Here is a 15,903-nt window from a genome sequence, read left to right as displayed (position 1 = left end):
CACTGCAATAATTGTTTTGCATAGCACATGCCTCCAGGCCCTTGTGTTTCAAGGGCTCTAAGGAGGCAGTAGTGCTCTGGTATTTCTTATAATCTGCTTTATTTTACCTATCGTATCATTCTTTTAAATGCATCTAAATGTTCATAGTACAAGTCATACGTCATCGCCATAATTTTATTATACAGATTTTACGCACTTTAGAGCGTATATTTTAAGGCCCCTTTACAGCCACGTCACACCAACTTCATAGTAATCATAAGTACACTGCAAACCCATTAGCACAGACATGGCGCTCTTTGGCCATACCTGGCCCTTGCGCCACAAAACACCACACATCATCATCATCAGTTTCGGCGCCCACCTCGCCACCGGCGGAAGGAAGCAGACGCGCGAGCAGGAGCTGAAACAGCAGTTAATCAACGCCAGCCGCATGCCGTATCTACCGAAGGGCGATTTCAAGATCATCCGCCGAAAGGGAGGGCTCAAGATTGGCGAATTAGGAGCGGCCCGAGTAGCCTCGTGGGTCTACCAAGCTGCTGGCATACCCGGGGAGCACAGGGAAGAGGACAGCGTGTGCCTCAACGTAAGCAGAACATTATTGTAGTGAGTATCCCCAGTGAAGCCAACACAGACCGATACCAAAGAGTCGAGCGCCTCGTAGTCAACGGCCAGGCCTATGATACCAACGCATATGAATCGGCACCTGACTTAACTTCCAAAGGAGTCATCAGGCGTATACCTCTCGAAGATTCACCCCGGGGACATCACCGACCCTGTCGCTACCCTCAAAAATCTTGTGGAAATCGCTGCGAAACGACTCAGCAATACCACCACGGTTATCGTGCTGTTTTACAAACTGGAAGTTCCCTCCTTCGTCCGCTACGGAGGCGCACTCATCAGGTACGCGTTGTACAGAAAACAAGTCGACCTGTTCCACCAATGTGGCAGACTCTGCACCGCATGGACGTGTGCTCCAGTCCGCAGGACCGCATCTGTAGAGGCTGCGGCACGGCCAACCCAGGTCTCAACCACTAGTGCAACCCCCTTTGCCAACTTTGCAGGGGTGAGCACTTAACGTCCGATAAGAATTGCAAGGCTCGCTTCAAGACGCCATACATAGTCAAGAGACGACGTTGGGAAAGACAACGACAACAGGAAGAATTCCTAGCATCGGAGGCTACGAGGCAATCAGTCGGACGCCCTTCCCGGGAGACCAGGCCCCGTTCGCGCTCGAGGGCCCGCTCGAGAACCAGAAAGTCCAGATCATGGAGCCTCACACTCGTACCGGCCCGAACCAGATCTAGGAGCCGTAGGCGTTCGCGGTCCCGACGCAGCGGAGGCGACACGGCGGTAGAAGAGGCCACCAACAAGGTGAGCTGGGCAGACGCGGTCAAAGGCTCGTCACGCCGCGGCGGACCTGAGAAGACTGCAGCTTCTAAGAAAATAGCACAAATGAGACGGGAAACTGCACAGCTGAGAGAATTAATCTCACACCTCACGAGAGAAATTCAGGATCTTAAGAATAGTCGAAGGGTGGAGATATTCCTCCGTCTGAGTACTTTTAGTGCAGGTGCTGCTGCAGTAACCCCTAATAATCGCATGGAGGAGGACGACAACCCTCCACCACTTAAGAGAAGGGCTCCGGCCGTTAGCAGCCAAACTGGATCGCAACTGGCAGACCTTGGGCAGAAATTAACGGAAATGCAAAATGTACTCAAAGAACAAGCGTAATCACCAAGCGGTTCCCCCATCCGGGGAGAACCGCTTGGTGATTACCTTGGTCAGGAAAGGCTTAGTGGTCGTTCGTCACGACATTGAGGTAGCGAAGATTGAACAAGTATTCGTAGAAATTATTACCAAAGGCAAGAGCCAATCCAGCACGTTTATCCTCAAACTATACAGCAACCCCCCGTACACACGACAGCGCTTCCTAACTTTTTTTAGAAGGACCACCGACTTTCCGGGCTCCCATCCCCTGCTAATCGGGGGAGATTTTAACGTCCCGCACTGAGCGTGGGGCCACGCCTATACGAAAGCTAAAGGCAAGGCTTTATGGCAGGACATACAGGAGACAGGCCTGACATTCGGCACAGACCCCAGCTCCCCCACCAGAATGGGAACCGGGCTGACAAGAGACACCACGCCCAATTTAACGTTAGTGAAGAACACGAGAGGAGCCACTTGGAATAACACGTTCGAAGACCTTTGTAGTGACCACAGAATTCTTGAAACGAAATTATTGGAGAATTTAAAGGTCGAAGCCAATAAAACCTTCAAATGGACGGACTGGTGCCTGTTGCGTAAGAATCGAGCCGGAATGACGCACTCGCCCATGTCAGACATTCAACAATAGGCCGGGAAAGTAATGGCTGACGTCAACGAAGTAACAAAGACCGTGACGCCTAAACTTCCCGTCGAGAAGATCGACCGCCGGCTGGTGCACATGTGGGAGGCCAAACGATGACTTCAAGCCAGGTGGCAGAAACAGACACAATAGGAAGTTGAGGAAACGCATCAGGTACGCGTTGTACAGAAAACAAGTCGACCTGTTCCAACAATGTGGCAGACACTGCACCGCATGGACGTGTGCTCCAAATAGAAGAAATAGAACAAATAGAAGAGCACTGCAGAACTCTTAGTAAACAGCAGTGGGATGAGATCTGCAACGTGATGGACAGGCGGATAGGCACCGGTCACATATGGCGCCTTGACATAAAAATTGTAACAACGCAAACACATGCAACCACAAAGTAACAAGGACGAGACACAAGAGCTGACATTCAATTAAATTTTATTGACGGAAGACGGATACCTTATATAAGGGGAAAGGCAGAAGTGAAAGGGGAAGGGAGTGATACAATCGGGGAAAATGACATTGCGCATCGATGCACGAACGTGCCGGCAGTCAAAGTTACAATTTCGTCGCTGTTGCAATATTTATGTCAAGTATGCACCAACTCGCCCAGAAAGAAGTTTTAATAACATGGCACCTGCTCCGACATCTGCTAGACCCGATCAAGACCAAGGCAGTACATAGGGTAACGATGCGCGAGATAATACACACATACGTCAAGGACCAGGAAGAAATCCTTTCCGAACTCTGCGACAGATACGCATCGCAGAACCCGACTATTCAACACGGGGAATACAAGGAAAAGCCCGACTTCCATCTGGACAGAGACTTTGGTGAGGCGGAAATCTGGGCTGCTTTGCAAAAGCTCAACAGCATGTCGGCCCCGGGACCGGACGGCGTAACTAATGACCCTTCGTAAGTTGGACAACGGAACCATCTTCAAACTGACCAAGTACATTAACGATTGCCGGACCCGAGGATTCATCCCCGACCAGTGGAAAAGAACAAAAAGAGCTCATCCCCAAACCAGGGTAACCCCCAGATCTCAGCCAACCTTCGACCAATATAATATCTCTTACGTCGTGCGTCGCAAGTTGATGCAGAACGCCTTCCTCACCCGGATCAACGCATACTTGGACGACTTCGAAGCGTATGTGGACACCATGCTCGGGTTTCGAGCTCATCTCTCCACGCAGGATGCAATGTTGCAAATCAAATACCAGATGCTCGACAACAAGCGAAGAGGTACCAGAGCCATTCTAGGATTAGGCCTCAAGAAAGCCTTCGACAACGCAGCTCACGCAGCCATAATACGCAGCATTGCCGCACTCAATCTAGGAAACAAAGCTTACAGCTATGTTCAGGATTTCCTCACAAACAGGAAAATCTGCTTAAGGCCAACTCGCATCCGAAGATAGGAACAGGGGCAGCGTCGGCAACTCGCAAGGCTAGGTGATCTCGCTGATGCTCTTTAATCTCATTATGATCGGCCTCCTCGAGCGCCTCAACGCCATTGAGGAAATGCATCACACAATATACGCGGACGACATTACGATCTGGGTGTGGGAGAGAAGCCACGGAAAAATCGAACAGCGGTTACAGACCGCGGTCTCGGTGGTGGAAGAGTACCTCGTCGGAACCGGTCTCGTCTGCTCGCCACAAAAATTGGAACTCCTCCTCTACCGCCTGGCGCTTAGGGGAAGACCCTCCAAGAAATGCCCAGGGTGAAGCATATTAAGGTGCTCGGAATCGTCATAGAATCCAACGGCGCCAACGGAGAAGCGGTAAGGCATTTGAAGAATAAGGACACGAACACGATGAGGCTCATCAGAATAATCACCAACAGACACCAGGGTATGAGGGAGGCCAGCGTCGTCAGACTCATACACTCCTTCGTTATTAGCCACTTCACCTATGTGGCCGCCTACCAAAACGGGTAAGTCGTCGAATATGCCAAACTGAACACCCTCATTAGAAGAACACACAAGACGGCACTGGGCCTTCCAGGCAGCACAAGCACGGAACTTCTGCTACAGCTGGGCGTTCACAACACTCTCGAAGAGTTAAAGGCACACCAAATCTCGCAACTCGAGAGACTAGCGAAGGCATGAACGGGCAGAAGCATCCTGGACAAACTCAGGATAACTTATCACAAGCAGTACGACGACAAGACATCCATTCCAAGCGCGATCAGGGAAAAGCTCCAGGTGGCTAATCTACCCAAGAACATGAACCTCGAATTCAATCAGGGTCGAAGAGAGAGTAGAGCGAAGGCTTTACTGCAAGCCTTCGGTAGGGACAAGGAATCGCTGTTCGTAGACGCTGCAGAATACGAGGATCGACGTGCTTTCGTAGTGGCAGTCTTCAAGACCCACAAACAATTGGCTAGTTCGTGTAGTACACACGGCAAAAATACCCGAGGTAGCGGAAGAGGTGGCGATAGCCCTAGCCATCGTTAACCCCAGTTGCTGATATGTACTCAGTGACTCGCAGATGGCAGGCAGAAACTATGCACAAGGCAGAATTTGGCCGAAGGATGAGGCTATACTGAAAGCCAACGCGAACTATGTCACCTCCGAGGAACGACACATATGGTTCCCGGCTCACACGTCCCCCGACACCCCCGTACTGAACCTCAACGAGAAGGCCCACCGCGTAGCGCGAGATCTCACGTTCCGCGCCCGTGTAGAAGGATCCTCTCTTGGGATTGGAAATCCAACGGAGGCGTGGACAGAGAGGGACAGAATGGCCAGGTACTGTGATATTACAAAATGTTATCAAAACTCCAGGCGTGTTTATCCGCCCCTGTTGTAATCGCGCCGCTGGCACGAGTTGTTGGGAACTCGGCGCTGACGCCCGTTGTTGCACCTGGGTCGCAAGCCCCAAGGGTAGCGTTGGCCTGGCGGCCTGGGGTACAACTGGAAGCATCCGAAGGTCCCGGCAAAGCATGAGTCGACTGGTAACAACAAAACAACTTGTTTATTCTAACATCGCAAAGAGTTGGCGGTCAGGTTGACCGAAGTAGAGAGACGGGAGTGCACTTTACTCAACAGAAGAAATCGGAGCCCCTTCTTGGCGTCCGGGGGCAGCTGCTTTTATACTCTCGCAGTTGAGGGCAAGAAGGAACCCCTCTATAGACGAGCACGTGACTGTGCCGCTCGGGCACAAAGGGATAAGGTGGCGCAGCCGTCGTGTCGGCGCCACTCGGGCACAATGGGAAGAGAAGGTGGAGCAGCCGTCGTGTCGGCGCCGCTCGGACCCCCTCGCTTCACAGTTGTTGGGAGCTCCTCTCCCCGGCTGCCGCGCTTCGACAAGCGTGGGCACAAATATGCACATACACTCACACACGCACATGAAGACACGTGGCATTGGAACATGCCTGGACGCGCTTGGCAGGGAGGCGTAGCGGCGGTGCCGAACGGGCCAAAATGTCTGCCGCTTTGAACGAAGCCCCGGCGTCCGTTGCATCCGCGCCGGCTATACCGCGCGTCGTAGGCGAAACGTAACAGACCGCCCCGCCGGGGCAAGGAGATCCCGATGGTCAGGGGACTGCATCCGCTGTCCGGAGGGATGTCGCTCGATGATGCTCATAACCGAAGTCGGGCGTCCCTCGACGTTTCTTGAGCGCAGCGCACAGAGAAGGCCTCGTTCACTCGTTCAGGTTCGCACACGACACCGCAAAGTGACTTCGGGAGAGTTCACATTTTTGTTCTCGTTCCCGGCAAGCGTTAGAACTACGCTGAAACTCAACCGCTCAGTCAGCAAGCACGGCACAACCCTCACTAAGCCCTGCCAGGCTCTTTCCCCTTTTTTTTACCACTGCCTAGTTCCTTACAGTAGTCTAGCAGCACTCAGAACGCGTCCACAAATTGGAAAATCGCACTAGAAAGCATGTCATCACTTTGAAACACTAAACAAAAGCAATATGTTAAAAATCCTGCCTCAGGAAGAAAAACATCAGTAACAAACAATTTTGAGGCTGATTCCTACGTTAGGGGCTTCGCCTTAAGCCATCGGCGTTACCGTTGAGACTCCCCTTTTTGTAACGCACCTCAAAGGAATATTGTTGCAAAGCGAGGCTCCAGCGCAGGAGGCGGCCATTTTTGGGAGAGATGGTCTGCAGCCATTGGAGAGGGCAGTGATCCGTCTCAATGAAAAACCTCGAGCCGGCTAGATAGCATGACAATTTCTGAACGGCCCACACGAGACACGCACACTCTTTCTCGGTGGCGCTATACGCCTGCTCACGACTGGTCAGCTTACGACTACCATACAGGACGGGGTGTTCTACTTCTCCATTTTCCCGTTGGCACAGTACAACGCCCATGCCTCGCTCACTAGCATCGCACTGAACAACGAACCCTTTTGTGTAGTCTGGCGATCGTAGCACAGGCTGGCTTGTTAGGGCACTCTTTAGGGCGCTAAAAGCTCTTTCCTTTGTCTCGTCCCAGACGACTGTTTGCGGCTCTGTCTTTCTTAGAGCATCCGTCAGGGGGGCCACGATATCAGAGTACCTGGGGATGTACCTCTGATAGTAGCCGGCGACACCTAAGAACGACCGAATATCGGTCTTCGTGCGCGGTTGCGGGAAGTCTCGCACAGCGGCCACCTTTATTTCAGAGGGGCGGCGACGACCCTGACCAATCACGTGACCGAGGTAGACAACCTCGGCCTGTGCTAACTGGCACTTGGGAGCCTTGACTGTCAATCCCGCTTCGCGCAGGCGGGTTAGCACTGCCCGCAAGTGTGCCATATGCTCAGACCAGGATGCGGAGAATATCGCTACGTCGTCTAAATACGGTAAAGCGAATTCTTGCTGTCCCCGCAACACTTTATCCATGAGGCTTGAAAAACAGTATGGCGCGTTCTTCAAACCAAAACTCAACACTTTAGGACGGAATGTTCCCATTGGTGAAATGAACGCCGCATACCTACTAGCCTCTTCTGTAAGTGGAACCTGCCAATAACCCCTGACAAGATCTAGGGTGGAAATAAACTGAGCGCTACTAACTTTCTCAAGGCGCTCCTCGATGTTAGGGATCGGATAAATTTGATCCTTAGTGATGGAATTAAGCCTGCGGTAGTCGACGCAAGGACGAGGTTCCTTGCCCGGTACCTCAACTAAAATCAAAGGGGAGGTATAATCACTCTCACCTGCCTCAATAACACCGAGCTGTAGCATTTTCTTTACCTCAGCCTCCATAATATCGCTCTGGCGGGGTGACACCCGATACGCCTTGGATCGTACTGGCTCTGGGGAGGTAAGTTCTATATCATGAGTAAGTACAGAAGTCCTACCAGGCCTCTCAGAGAAGAGACCTTGAAACTCTTGTAAGAGCTGGTGTAGTTCGGTTTTCTGCTCAGGCGACAGCGATGCTCCACTGACTAAGTCACTAATGACTTGACCGGTGTCTTCCCTGTTCGTCACTGAGCCTAGTCCCGGAAGCTCGACCGGAAGCTCTTCAGGAACGTTTACCATCATGCACACCACTGCTTCCCTTTGTCTATAAGGTTTGAGCAGATTACAGTGGTAAACTTGCTGTGCTTTCCGCTTTCCTGGCAGACTCACCACGTAGTTAACGTCCGACAGTTTCTGAACAATTCGTGCTGGGCCCTCCCACTGCACGTCTAGTTTGTTGTTTAGCGATGTGCGCAATATCATGACCTCATCGCCCACCTCAAAACGACGGGCCCTGGCGGTCCGATCATAATAAACCTTGGCCCTCTGCTGGGCCTTTGCCATTGCTTCACCAGACAACTCCTGTGCCCTTCTTAAGCGTTCGAGGAGCTTAAGCACGTACTCCACCACGACTGGGTCGTCGCCCCTCCCTTCCCACGATTCTCGAAGCATGCGAAGCGGAGACCGAAGCGAGCGACCGTACACCAGCTCAGCTGGCGAAAACCCCGTAGCTGCATGCGGCGCGGTCCGTAATGCAAACATCACCCCAGGCAGACACAGCTCCCAGTCAGTTTGATGTTCAAAACACAAGGCTCTCAACACGCACTTCATGACGGAGTGGAGCTTTTCAACGGAATTCGACTGTGGGTGGTACACTGAGCTGTGTAACAGCTTTACCCCACACCTTTCGAGAAAAGTTGTCATCAAAGCGCTAGTAAACACTGTGCCCTGATCTGATTGGATTTCCGCAGGAAAACCAACTCGCGCAAATATGGACAGTAGTGCATTGACTATCTCAACTGAGCTGAGTTCTTTAAGCGGCACTGCTTCAGGGAACTTTGTCGCTGGGCAGATCACAGTCAAAATGTGTCTGTACCCTGTGGCTGTTACTGGCAGAGGTCCCACTGTATCAATAACGAGCCGTCTAAAAGGCTCCGTAATGATAGGTACCAATCTCAACGGCGCCCTCGATTTGTCCCCTGGTTTGCCCACCCGCTGACAGGTGTCACATGTCCTCACGAAATGGTCTGCGTCCCGAAAACACCCTGGCCAATAGTACTCTTGCAAGAGACGGTCCTTAGTTTTCTTAACTCCTAGGTGTCCGGACCACGAACCCCCGTGCGACAAGCGCAACAGATCCTGACGATAGCATTGAGGCACGATCAGCTGATCGAACTCCACTCCTCTGCGGTCTAGATACTTCCGGTACAGGACTCCACCTCTTTCCACAAAGCGAGCATTTTTCTTGGCGATACCTTCCTTGACAATGCAGCGTATGTTTTCTAGGCTGCCATCCTTCTTTTGCTCGGCTATCAACGCCGACCGGCTGACTTTTAGCAACCTATCAAGTCCGTCTGACGTAGGCGCGATGAGCAAATCTGCAGATAGCTCTTCTAACTTTCCCGCATCGGGATTTTCCTCTCCAGTATCTGGTGCCTTTAACGTTACAGACTCAATTTTATTCAGTTCGGGCGTGCTCTGAATATCAGCTTGCTGCGCCTCTGACCCTTTTTCATTGTTCGATAACGTCGGCCCCGCAACTACCGCCTTTGCAGCGAGCTCCCGAACCTTCGATCTGGTTAAGGCCTGAACGCTAGCCTCACCAAACAAAAGCCCCTTCTCGCGCAGGAGGTGATCGGACCTGTTCGAAAATAGGTACGGGTACTGGGGGGGGGCAGCATAGATGACACTGCCGCCTCCGTCTCAAGCGCTCCGAAAGGTCCTTCAATAAGCACTTTTGCTACCGGCAGACACACGCTATGAGCTTCCACGGCTTGCTTGATCCATGCGCACTCGCCCGTGAACATATGGGGTTCTACGTAAGAGGGGTGAACTACATCCATTGTAGCTGCGGAATCGCGAAGCACTCGGCACTCTTTCCCGTTCACGAGGAGGTCTCGCATGTAAGGCTCGAGAAGCTTCATGTTCTCGTCAGTGCTGCATAATGACAAAAACACAACTTTTGGTGTTGTTTCCGGACACTGCGCCGAAAAGTGACCCGGCTTCTGGCACGTATAACAAACGCGCGCTTGCCTCGTCTCGAACCGCTTTCTGCGTTCGGCTTCGGCTGCCGCCGTCTCCTTAGGTTCGGTCGCACTGCTTTCACTCGCATCCGCACTACGTGTGTTCCCCTTTGCTCTCATGGGTGTGAACTTCGGCCTCTCAAACTTCGAGCCAAATTCACCCTTTTGACCGTCCTTAGCTCCGCGAGCCCGACGCGTCACAAACTCCTCGGCTAGCTCAGCGGCTTTAGCCACCGTACAAACATCTGGCCTATCCAAGACCCAGTACCGCACGTTCTCAGGTAACCGACTATAAAACTGTTCTAGCCCGAAACACTGCAGAACTTTATCGTGGTCACCGAACGCTTTCTCTTCTTTGAGCCACTCTTGCATGTTTGACATAAGCTTGTAGGCAAACTCTGTATATGACTCATTCTTGCCTTTCTCACTTTCCCGAAACTTCCGACGGAACGCCTCCGCTGACAGCCTGTACTTTTTTAGCAGACTCGATTTCACTTTGTCGAAATCCTCTGCCTCCTCTCTATCCAAGCGAGCGACTACGTCGGCCGCCTCGCCGGGTAACAAAGTGAGCAAGCGCTGTGGCCACGTTTCCCGAGAGAACCCCTGCTTCTCGCACGTTCGGTCATAGTTAACCAGGAACAAACCAATGTCCTCTCCAAGCTTAAACGGCCGCATCAGGTCAGTCATTTTGAACAATACGCGTTCTCCTGCACCGTGTGCCTGACTTCCATTACGAGCGCGTTCGATCTCTATCTCGAGACTCTTCATTTCCAAAGCGTGTTGACGGTCGCGCTCTTGTTGCTCTCGCTCTTTCTGTTCTTTACGTTCACGCTCTTCTTTCTCTTTCTGCTCTTTAAGTTCGCGCTCCTGTCTTTTTGACCTCTCCTCAATAGTCTCAAGGCATTCCGACAGCTCGTCATCCTCAGCCTCTAACTCAAGAATAGCCTTTAGCAGTTCTGGTTTTCTGAGTTTGTCCGAGACATCCAGACCCAACTCTCTTGCAAGCTCCAGCAATTTCGGTTTGCGCAACGACTTCAAATCCATGGCTGCTCTGAATGCTGCTTTCTCTACTGCCTAATATTGTCTTGCCGCAAACTAACCCGGCAGCAACGACAACCACAATTACCAGCTCTGTTTCTGACACTAACAAAAGCCTGGCAAAGCTCAGAAGAAGAAAGTCCCGCACTCACCAAACCTCGTAGCCAAGAATTCAGCGCAGTCGTTCCGCTGCAGGCAACCAGTCATCACACAGGGCTCGTTGCACTGCTCCCGGATCGTCAATGAGCTGCTCAGCATACAGTCAACCGCATATCTTCGCTGCTGGCCTCCGTTGTCGCGATCTCACCGCTGGCAGACAGTTGTTGTAATCGCGCCGCTGGCACGAGTTGTTGGGAACTCGGCGCTGACGCCCGTTGTTGCACCTGGGTCGCAAGCCCCAAGGGTAGCGTTGGCCTGGTGGCCTGGGGTACAACTGGAAGCATCCGAAGGTCCCGGCAAAGCATGAGTCGACTGGTAACAACAAAACAACTTGTTTATTCTAACATCGCAAAGAGTTGGCGGTCAGGTTGACCGAAGTAGAGAGACGGGAGTGCACTTTACTCAGCAGAAGAAATCGGAGCCCCTTCTTGGCGTCCGGGGGCAGCTGCTTTTATACTCTCGCAGTTGAGGGCAAGAAGGAACCCCTCTATAGACGAGCACGTGACTGTGCCGCTCGGGCACAAAGGGATAAGGTGGCGCAGCCGTCGTGTCGGCGCCACTCGGGCACAATGGGAAGAGAAGGTGGAGCAGCCGTCGTGTCGGCGCCGCTCGGACCCCCTCGCTTCACAGTTGTTGGGAGCTCCTTTCCCCGGCTGCCGCGCTTCGACAAGCGTGGGCACCAATATGCACATACACTCACACACGCACATGAAGACACGTGGCATTGGAACATGCCTGGACGCGCTTGGCAGGGAGGCGTAGCGGCGGCGCCGAACGGGCCAAAATGTCTGCCGCTTTTAACGAAGCCCCGGCGTCCGTTGCATCCGCGCCGGCTATACCGCGCGTCGTAGGCGAAACGTAACACCCCTAACCACGAAATCGACAGGGCCTAAGCGGTAGACTGGAGGCAGTTACAAACCAAGACCTTCCCCAACACCGTCGATCTCAGGAGAATATATCCAGACATCTATTCAGACGATAACTGCAAACTATGCGGCAGGGCTCACGCATCTCTTAGACACCTTCTCTGGGAATGTGAGGTTATATGCAGAGAAAATGCAGTTTCCCCAGATGAAGCTGCAGCGCGATGGACGGCCGCGTTGCGCAGCTCAAACCTCCAAGATCAACTATGGGCCATCCAGCAAGCCCGTGAGGCGGCGAGGAAACAGGATCTCCGGACCTCCTCGGGGGCGGCCTAGGCCCAGGCCACGAATTTGCCGGATTTTCAATAAAGTTGTTGCCACCACCACCAATTCCCATCGAAAGGCGAAGCATCGATTGCGATATCAAATTAGTGCACAGCTATACGAAGTAAGGACAGCAGTTTAATCGGCCGTAAAAACTTGTAAACGTAGGCATACCATACTCGCGGACAACTTTGTGCTGCTATGAAGGGGAAGCTACGGAAGTGTGGCTGCTGCATATGTGTTCTTCACCATACCTTGCTCGTGAAGCAGCGCAGTGACACGTACACGGTGGAGACACACAAGAAAAGACGACACTCACTGCGTGTCTTACTGGGCCAAGTGGTCCAGCACCGTTTGACAGTGCTTTTGGTTGCTCGGAACAGTCGGTGAATCGACGCAGCTTCCACGTGCAACGGTTGCGCGTTTCCCCAGACACGGAAGGGAAAAGCCTCAAAATAAGTAAACCTTTACACTCAGTGGTGTGTTCTGTCTTATTTAACTATTGCTAATAAGGTGTTTGTTTGTCTTCGCCAGCCTAAACGAACATGGATTAAGACGCGGGACTCTTTTCAGAAGCGCTCTTACTTGTGCGCGCTTTGCCTGCATAGCTTTCCCTTCATAGCCACAGAAAGTTGTCCGCGAGTGTAACTAAATTAACAAGCATGGTGTCGCTCCGTACAAGCCAACATGAACACATCACACGATGACCGCGGAAACTCGCTGCAGCAGCAGCGAGCGAATTGACCTTCGTGTAGCCGCTCTCATCAAGGCGAACTATGCCTTGAAAACAGCGCAACATGGACTCTGTGCCCGTCACAGATGCCTTTCAAGATACAGCTGCCCGACCGGACAAGCATGGTGGCCTGGGCTGCCTGGAGTAGAACGCTCTGTCCCTACCTCCCCTCCTCCTGAAGTTTTGCGCGCGACGGAAACCGGCATGCTTCCTCTCCGCTTTCCGCCGTTGTGTGGGCGAGATTGAGCCGCGATCGCCCGCTCATCCTCGCACGCTTTCACTCGAACATACGCGTAGAGCATAACGGCGCGTGGCGACAATTTTAGCGCCCACGGACTTGATACGAAACTTCACGGTGGCGCCGACGGTATAAATGCGCCTGGACTGTCCAATAATTGTTATCCCAATAAAAAGATCAGCAGTTCTAGAAAAATAAAAACAAAGCTGGGGAACGGCTTGTGTGCCGTAGACACATGTAAAACGGCCCGTTGCAAGGAAAATATCAGTTTGTAGCATGAAAGATAACACTGCTACATGACTTGACTGCCGAGAACACTAAATGACAAACTATTGGTCAAAATCACGGGTTGTCTGTGGACTGCCGCCCTGAAACCGACAAAAAAAGCTTGCATTACCCATATTGTTTCCGCACATTACTTCGGAAACTTCCATCGTTACTTCAGATAATTTTCTATACTTTGTTTAGCAGGTTGAAAACAATTACCAGATTTTCACATTCGGTTGTTACGAAATATTAGTTTCGATAATAGTTTCGAATCCGAATAGTACCTTTTCGAATACTAATGCGAATAGTTAGCGTGCAGTATTCGATTAGTATTCAAAAGTTAAAAAAGAAAGAAAAATTAGCATGTAGTGTCACGCTTTGTTTGGACAGTTTTTGACACCAAGATCCTTACCCTTTCAGTACATTGTATCTTCCCTGAAGTACTTGCTGATTACGGCCCTCAAGCTGGCTTCAAGCTCTTGTAGAACAAATCGTCTTTGTAGTCTGTTCGGGGTTTTACACCACCGGTATTTTATATTATTTTGTTTAGTACATACTGTAGTCCGATGACCAAGAAGGGGGGGATGAAAAAAGCAACATTGTGAATGAAACTCAAGTTATAAAAAGTATATAGCACGCATTATCACTGAGACAAGCAAACAGGATTAAAAATGCGTAGGGGACGAACATTGCACAGCTCTGTAAAATCATTTTTATGCCCACAAACAAAAAAAATCAAGTTAGTTCATGAGTTGTTAAAATATAGACGAAAGTATGGCTTCGTCAACAATGAAGTTTACCCATATTTATACATGTGATTTTCGCAGCCAGGAAGGCCACTTTCTGAAAAAACATTTGGAGGCAGTTTGTTCCTTTCGCTGATGGTTCGCGGGAAAAACGAGTCTTCGAAAGGGTTAATACACACAAAGTATGGTGTCAGGTCGTGATTGCGACTATGTCTGGTCTTCCGGCAAAAACTGGGAGAAAGGTATTCACCAGGATTGATATTAAACTGCCGAGTGTCGAGCAAGGAAATAAACTTGAGCCTGGCGATAGCTCTGCGCTGTGCCAGAACTGGGATGTCGTTACTTGCCATAAGTGATGAAGGCGAATCAAGCTTGTGATAGGCGTTGTAGATGTATCTTACTACTCTCCTCGGAACCGTTTCTAGTTTTTAAATATCCTTTTTAAAATGCGGGTCCCAGGCCACGCATACGTACTCTATACGGGGTCGAATAAAGTATTATATGCAAGAAGTTTGATCTGGGATGGCGTGTTCTTTAGTTTATGTCTAAGAAATCCTCGTTTTCTAGAAGCATATGAACAAATGTCGTCAATGTGGCTGCCCCGTGATAGTCGATTTGTAATCTTGATTCCCAAGTATTTAAGATTGTCGACTTCGATCAAGGTATTATTATTTAACGTATGACTATACATAAATGGACTAATTTTATTTAAGATTCGCATAAAGACTGATATTCTAGTTTTTGATTTAATTGACCAGGTGTTGCACCAATAGAGATAATTTACGTTGTTCTGCAAACACTCTTGATCCTTCCCACTTTTAATTGGCTTGTAAAGAATGCAGTCATCTGCAAAAAGTTTTAAGTTTATGGCAGAGTTCTCTACACGGTGGTGTCAAGCATGGTTGTGGAGGCAGTTTTTCTGACCATGAGTACTCACGGAGTTTCTCCTATATTTCTTTGCAGCACTTAGGGATATTGAAAGAGCGCAGTGCTTAATCTTTGAGTGGTGGGAGAACTCATGCTACCTGCTTGATAGTTTGACGAGCGTAGTGCCAGCTGCTGCACGTTGCTTATGCAGATCACCCATGGGCCATATTAATATTGGATCATGTTTCCTTCTCGCATGCAGTTGCCACGGAGCTTTCTAAAGGTTTTACGATTTCTTCATGGATGAACGTACAGCCTCATCTACTCCGACACGAAGCTGGTTCGAAGGCATCTTTTAAAGCAAGCTGCTAAAAGTCAACTCAAGGTTCATTTTAACGTAATCCTTTTCAGCTTATACTCGTGCTGCTATCAAACATACTGTAAGCTTCAGGGACAATGATGATGCCGCGAAAGAAATTTTACAATTTTATGTTAGCATCATTGGTTGTCATGTAGTGCATATTTGTATGGTATTCTTCTTAATAAACAAGTCCCATACCGTCTTACTGTTATTGTTCTTACTGTGTGTGAAATTGGTAGGGTTCTGCGTTTTCGGATAAATCAGAAAAACTCCGAAAAACACTCGCCGATAAAACTTTTCCGAATTCAGATTTCTCTGAAAAACTCCGATTTCGAAGGCACGTAGGCTTAAATTACTCGAAGATGGATTTTGTTTCTCGGGCTTGCCAGTAACCAAGTAACCTCGAATGCAAAATAAGACATTGTAAACAAATTACTGCTAGCAACAGTTATGCAGTGTACGCAATGTCCGTTTCTTTCAGAAACGAGTATGTTGTACAACTCTTGAAGCTGCCTAAACGTGCAACTAAGAA

General features: G+C 50.3%; 1 protein-coding gene across 2 annotated transcripts in view; it reads left to right on the top strand.

Moving 5' to 3' along the window:
- LOC142587664 (putative 4-coumarate--CoA ligase 1) overlaps positions 1-15,573 on the top strand; it is a 125,846-nt gene extending 110,273 nt beyond the window's left edge. Inside the window, exon 11 of one of the 2 annotated variants that reach the window (XM_075698830.1) lies at positions 15,273-15,573. The gene's annotated coding sequence lies outside the window, so the exon portion shown is untranslated. Of the gene's footprint in view, positions 1-14,224; positions 14,305-15,272 lie in introns of those variants that run through there. The other variant, XM_075698837.1, reaches the window with a different exon arrangement.
- The last annotated feature ends 330 nt before the right edge of the window (positions 15,574-15,903 follow it).

The sequence above is a fragment of the Dermacentor variabilis genome, chromosome 1 (assembly GCF_050947875.1).
Source record: "Dermacentor variabilis isolate Ectoservices chromosome 1, ASM5094787v1, whole genome shotgun sequence".
NCBI lineage: Eukaryota > Metazoa > Arthropoda > Arachnida > Ixodida > Ixodidae > Dermacentor > Dermacentor variabilis.
The sequence above is the reverse complement of the archived record's forward strand: the minus strand, read 5'-3'. Positions and strand labels throughout refer to the sequence as shown.